This window comes from Eucyclogobius newberryi, unplaced genomic scaffold, assembly GCF_026437365.1.
Source record: "Eucyclogobius newberryi isolate DKJ021-1_F unplaced genomic scaffold, fEucNew1.0.hap1 SCAF_5, whole genome shotgun sequence".
Classification (NCBI taxonomy): Eukaryota; Metazoa; Chordata; class Actinopteri; order Gobiiformes; family Gobiidae; genus Eucyclogobius; species Eucyclogobius newberryi.
This window is the reverse complement of record NW_027316167.1, coordinates 3628007-3634595: the sequence shown is the minus strand read 5'-3', so window position 1 is coordinate 3634595 and position 6589 is coordinate 3628007.

Genomic DNA, 6589 nt, shown 5'->3' with positions numbered 1-6589 from the left:
TGAAGGGAAAGTACTTTATATACTCATTAAACTTGAAGAGGAAGTACTTTATACACTCATAAAAGTAAATTTTGCATCATACGTGTCCGTTAAAGTTTATTTAAATGCGAGTGAAATGAGAATATTGTGAACGGGGCCAATCAGAGCGCTCCTCCCTCCTAAACCCCGCCCCCATGACCTCCGCCCACTCCTCTGACGTCCGACAGAGTTAATTAGCAGTTCGGACTGAGGATTAATCATGTACTTCCTGTCACTGTGTTGATAGTTTCCATGGTTCTGCCGCCTGCCGTGCGTCACCCGGCCAAGGTACAGGTCATATCTGTGCAGAGGCGATCACGCTCAGGTGTTTCCAACAATAAAAACACCTGTGATTGAATAAGTGACGTGTCGCACAGTGGAATATCAATAAGAGATGCAGTTTATATTTATGTTTTTAACCCCAATACGAGTACATACGCTGCATACTAGTACGTGAGTTGTGTGTACTGCTGGAGTACTATTCATTTTGAAGAGTCAGAGTAGCTCATGAAAGTCGTAGGAGAAGGAGATATTGCTCTGAATGAAGGATGATACTGTAATGAGCAGTGATCCCACTGGGCGTGTGGGACGACATGTTTCATAGATTCATATTTAGGGATGAATTATAAAAGATTGCGAGCGTCATAAATAAATGCGTGTTTGTGCCAACAATAATATCCCTCCTGGAGCTAATGGGATCAGCCGCTTGTTTTCATTATGAGGAGCAATGTACGGCGATGGAAAAGCCGTTTAAAAAGAGTCTTCTGTTTTCATAACGCGCAGCTCCGGTTTCACGTGTCAAATCGTCATGACGATTCCAAATCAAGTGAAGTTGACGATTCCAAAAATGTGGAGTTATCGGGACGGTTGTTTCATTCGTGCAAATTTGAGCTTTCTGATTGAGGTATCGTCAGAGGGATATCGTCAGTTTGATATCGTCAGTTTGATATCGTCAGTTTGATATCGTCAGTTTGATATCGTCAGTTTGATATTGTCAGAGGGATATCGTCAGTTTGATATCGTCAGAGGGATATCGTCAGTTTGATATTGTCAGAGGGATATCGTCAGTTTGATATCGTCAGTTTGATATCGTCAGAGGGATATCGTCAGTTTGATATCGTCAGTTTGATATCGTCAGTTTGATATTGTCAGTTTGATATCGTCAGAGGGATATCGTCAGTTTGATATTGTCAGAGGGATATCGTCAGTTTGATATCGTCAGTTTGATATTGTCAGAGGGATATCGTCAGTTTGATATCGTCAGTTTGATATTGTCAGAGGGATATCGTCAGTTTGATATCGTCAGAGGGATATCGTCAGTTTGATATTGTCAGAGGGATATCGTCAGTTTGATATCGTCAGAGGGATATCGTCAGTTGGATATCGTCAGTTTGATATCATCAGAGGGATATCATCAGTTGGATATCGTCAGTTTGATATCGTCAGAGGGATATCGTCAGCTGACGTCTCGCTCTGTCCTGAGCTCTGTCCCGAGAAGACGTCTCGCTCTGTCCCGAGAAGACGTCTCGCTCTGTCCCGAGAAGACGTCTCGCTCTGTCCCGAGAAGACGTCTCGCTCTGTCCCGAGAAGACGTCTCGCTCTGTCCTGAGAAGACGTCTCGCTCTGTCCTGAGAAGACCTGTAGACCGGAATCTAATCATGCAACATCTTCATCCGCCCACAGCTCTGCACGCTACCTTCACTTCACTCAATATCCTCTTCATATTCAATCTTTTGTTCAAAGTTTGTCTCTAATGCCGCTGCACCCTCGTCACCCTCATCCCCCTCGTCCCCCTCGTCCCCCCCGTCACCCTGAGAGGAGACAAGTACAGACGGAGAACGATTGCATCATCCGGGCTCGTTTTTCCTACAGTCGAGGCTGAAATGACTGAGTAAGTGGCCAACTTGTGTCTAGGGCCACTTCCATCAACCCTGAAAATCAGCATTTGGATTTTGAACGCTTTTGTGATGAGTGCTTAGCCAGGGAAACAGTTCCATGCTTCTATTCGCAAAACCGCGCCACTAGTAGCATATGTATTTTTGGGCGGTATTAGCCAACAAGCTTGTAGTGATTTTTGACAGTGACAGAGGCTAAAAAAAAAAAAAAAAAAAACGTTGTAAGGAAAAAAGGAAATCCAAAATAAAGTCGGTAACACATTTTGACAAACAGGAATTTTTGTAGTCGTCTATGCCACTGTCAGCTCGCTTGTTTATGAAACAAATGGCAAGAATCAGAATAGTTAGAATCAGCCAAATGTTTAATCCCTGTCAGTACAATTCTAATATAGATCAACAGAGCGCTTACCTTTCTGTCCCTAACGAATGTGTCGGCGACTTACTCGGGCAGTCCGGACACGCCCTTTCCCTGTGCGCTCGTACAATTTACAACATTTCAATCAGTATAATGAAGGGTTGGTCTTTTCCATTTGCTGTGGTGACACAGGTGACCTTTCGTCTGCAGCTTCTCCTTAACAAGGAATGTGGTTTGTGTGAGGACCCTTCAGTTTCAGCACAACTTAGTAAATATAAGTTAATATAGTTGGTATTCCCTTATATGTTGGCCCTGCGACGAGTTGGCCACTGCCCAGGAAATACCCCGCCAAAGGCCCAAAGTCACTGGGATAGGCTCCAGTCACCTGCGACCCCGAAAGGGAACAAGCGGTAGAAAATGGATGGATGGATGGTATTCCTAATTATATCAAAGTACAGTTTTAATGCAATTAAGTGAAGTTAATATATTTGGTATTCCCTTCAGCACCAACACAATAAAGCCTGTAAGCGCATTCTTGTACCACAGAGGCAAAGTGGAAAGTGGAAACAGGAGATTTCCCGTTTAGCTGGCAGTCTGAGGGCCAGTGTTGGAAATTGGACTGGAAACAAGCGGTCGGTGACAGGCCGGTTCTGTGCACTGCCTCTTTCTGCTTTGTTTCATTTTGAGCAAAGCGCCGTCAAGTCATACGTGTTCATCATATGACCCTCAAACACTCCAAAGATAATACTTTTCAAAATATAAAAAGAAGAAGAGTTCTGTCATTTATTTTACGATAAATTCAAGGACATACAGACGTGTGGAGGGGAAAACGATCATGGCAAGGTTTCTCAGGCCATTCTCTGGGATGCAGCTAAGGCAGTTTTGAGGGGGAGGATCATTGCTGTCACATTGACCCAAAAAACAAAGGCAGAAAACATAGACTACTACAGCTGTTTGAAGCTAAACATGCTGAAAACAAGGATCCTGAAATGCTACAGGAAATGATAAAGATAAGGGTGAGATGAATGAACTAAAGAAATAATTATACGAAAACTGCTCTTTACCAAACAAATTTATTATGGAAGTAGTTCAAAATGATTAGCTTTGAAAATACGAGATCTTTTCTCTAAAATATCAAAAAACAAAGAAGAAGAAATACAATTGTTTTCGGACTCTCTTAATTTACCTGCAATGACTGAAGGGAAAACAAAAAAATATTTTCTGATCCTAAAATAGTCAAGATCAATAGTTTTACGATTATATTGTGACCTGAATAATCACGATTATTCATGCACGGAATCATCTTGACACATCCCTGATTGCACATTTTGTCTGTTTATTCCTGAGGACATGAGAGGACGGCGTCTCTACCTCCAGCAGGTCTTCTGTCTCCTCACATGGTGTTATCAGCAGGAGCTCCTCGTGTGGCCTTTCCCGTGTGGTATTTCCTGTGTGGTATTTCCTGTGTGGTCTTTCCCGTGTGGGCTTTCCCGTGTGGCCTTTCCCGTGTGGCCTTTCCCGTGTGGGCTTTCCCGTGTGGGCTTTCCCGTGTGGTCTTTCCCGTGTGGTCTTTCCCGTGTGGGCTTTCCCGTGTGGGCTTTCCCGTGTGGGCTTTCCCGTGTGCTTTTGGCGGAGCACACAAAGATGCAATATAAACTCCTAAAAAGATGCAATATAAACACTAACTAAGTGTCAGTTCCATCTGGAGGTGTTCATTGATTGTTTGTGCTCATATATCGTGTGTTTACTCCCAGAGGATCGTCCCGGGCTGTTTCCTTCGACCTTAACAACCTCGACAATGTGTCCGGATCAAACCAGGAGTCCATTTCCACATTTTCATTAGCTGCAGACTTTAATGAGCTTTTTATTGCTCTGTAATGAAACACAATGGGCTAAACTAAATAAGCTGTTTGTTTGATTGAAATGAAGAGATGAACTTGAGGGCATCTGATGTTATTGTGTTTCGCTTGTTACTGGAGGACACAATGAGGACACAGCCTGTTCTGAGAAGGAGAATAAATGTTTTGCAGTGGTGCGAGGAGTCAGTTCTGTGTTCCAAAAGTATTCATTTATTTTCCAAGAGCTGTTTTTGTAATTGTTGTTATGTTTAGAGCTTTTTTGTTCGGGCTTGGGACTGTTTAACCCAGAGCTCCACGTCTGGGCCAATCGTAGACATGTAGAAATTCTTGTTTTAGAGATAAATTCAGGCTTTTAATTTGTATATTTATATTTTTCTGCTTTAAATTGCAATGATTCGTCTGATAAAATGATTCAAAGTTGTTCAGGAAATTAACATTGACAGACATTTGTTTCCCTAGTTCTAGTTCGAGATCAAATGTTGTGGTCAATACTGGTCAATATAAGGAGGGGAAAGTCATGTAATGGTCAGGGCTTTGCTTCAGGCTCAGGTCAGGCTCAGGTCAGGCTCAGGTCAGGCTCAGGTCAGGCTCAGGTCAGGCTCAGGTCAGGGATGTTTGTGGGCTGATGTGACTCTGATTTTAAAGGAGATTGAAGGTGGTGATACTGTAGCTCAGAATTCTAACCAGGCGAGAATAATCGTGTTTTCCATTTCTAAACTCGTAATGGATAAAAGTTGGAGTGATGTGACTTTGAGATTGTTCCACACTATGAACACATCTCTGTAAATATTCTCACAATTCCAAGTAAAGCAGATTTCGTTTTATGACATTTGAAGGGGGCGCCAGAGAGCCATATTAAAAGTTAGAACCTGAAATAGTATTGTCAGGTCACTCTGTTGTGTCACTCTATCGGGTCCAGTCAAATGCCACAATGTTTAAAAAAGCTTGAATTTTTTTTAAAAATCAAAAAATTGTGATTTTGTTGAAAATGAACCAATAAGAAGTTGGACCACGCCTCCACCTCCTACTCCTAGTCCTGCAACCACGCCTCCACTCTGTAACCACACCTCTAATTATGCAGAAGCCCTATCAAGCCCTGTCCCAGCCTCTCTGAATGTCTCTGCTCTCTCGACCCCCCCACCCCATGTGTCTGTCATCTTCACCTGAACAATGAACATTCTCTCATGTTCCATTGTTGTGGGCGTGGTCCTTGCTAGTGCTTCTATTTAAAATTGAATGAATAATCTTTCAGCGCAACTGTCGGACGAGATGTTAAAAGTGACTTTTTAATAATTGGGTTTGATCCAATATGGCCGACTTCCTGTAGGGATCATAATATCATTTTGTGATGTCCTGACATGACCTTTTTTTTACCTTAAGTTGAGAGAGAGAGAGTCAGAGCTCCAATTGCAGCCACGTAAATTGATTGTACAGGTGGCACTACTGAGCTCTCTCTCAATATTTAACGTCAATCAAAATTAGGCCATTTACTTGCATATTCAACACGTCTCACCTCTTTCTGGGTCTGTCATTCTTAAATCTTGATGTTGCGCAATCGTAAAGAGCCCCAACATTTTTATTATTAAGTGGTCAATTTAAGATGTGTTCAGCACTTTGAATAAATAGATTCAAAAGTGTTCTCATCATACAAACTAATGGATTGTTGTTTATCATTCATTAAGTGTAAAGATCTTCTCATGTTCTCCTGGAGTGTGGGTCAGTGTGAGCCAATAGATCACTAAACACGGACAAAATGTATGATCAATGTCAGAAAAACTATTCAATTGAATGAATAAAAATGAAGGTTTTGTGATTTCTGTCATGTTTTTGTGATTTTAATGCATTTTTTCCTGTTGTGAAGCACTTTGAATTGCCTTGTATACGAATTGTGCTCTAGAAATAAACTTTCCTTGCCTCTTTTAATAAATGCTGTCTGATCAATGTGAATTAACTTTGGGAGTATTTGTTCCATTCTACATCCACATACTATAGTCCACATTCAGGATCCAGACAGGTCTATATGAGGCATCGCACTGATAGATATTTTGCCATAATAACAATACAACTTACTGTATTGTGTTTAAGATCATGCGTTTGTTTTTAAGTAACCGAGTGTCCAGCACAACTACTGCTGCCTTTGGTCTCTGCAGCTGAGTCCTGTGTTTCCTGTGATACTCGGACGTGATCTGCTCTTGTTTGTGTCCATTTATGTTTAATGACTGGACAGTGCGAACGGGCCTAACACTGCAACACTGGATCATTTCCAAATAGAACAAGAAAAGATAAACTTACAGATAAATTATGCTTAAAATGGAGCGCGTCCACTATACGATAATTAACCACGTGTCCTTGTGTCATTGTGCCCTTGTGTCCTCGTGTCCTTGTGTGTGTCATTGTGTCCTTGTGTCCTTGTGTCCTCGTGTCTTTGTGTGTGTCATTGTGTCCTTGTGTCCTTGTGAACT